The following is a 276-nucleotide window of genomic DNA, read 5'->3' as shown; positions in this document are numbered from 1 at the left end:
AACCATTTACCTAAACTTGACCATCCTGTCACATCTGTGTTTAGTAGAACTTGGAAAGCATCCTTACTCTGGGTGCTATATGCCCATCTGAAATGTCAGGGCTTTGCTCATTTAGAAAGAAGAAAATGGACTATCAGTCTTCGCTGAGGAGCAATTCTCTATGGAGTCTGATGTCTATAACCTATAGCAATATGTTTTCTTTAAGATTTATTTATTATGTATACAGTGTTCCACCTGTTTGCGTGTATGCCTGCAGGCCAGAAGAGGGCACAAGAT

This window comes from Microtus ochrogaster, chromosome 18 (genome assembly GCF_000317375.1).
Source record: "Microtus ochrogaster isolate Prairie Vole_2 chromosome 18, MicOch1.0, whole genome shotgun sequence".
Lineage (NCBI taxonomy): Eukaryota > Metazoa > Chordata > Mammalia > Rodentia > Cricetidae > Microtus > Microtus ochrogaster.
Note: the sequence above shows the minus strand (reverse complement) of the source record.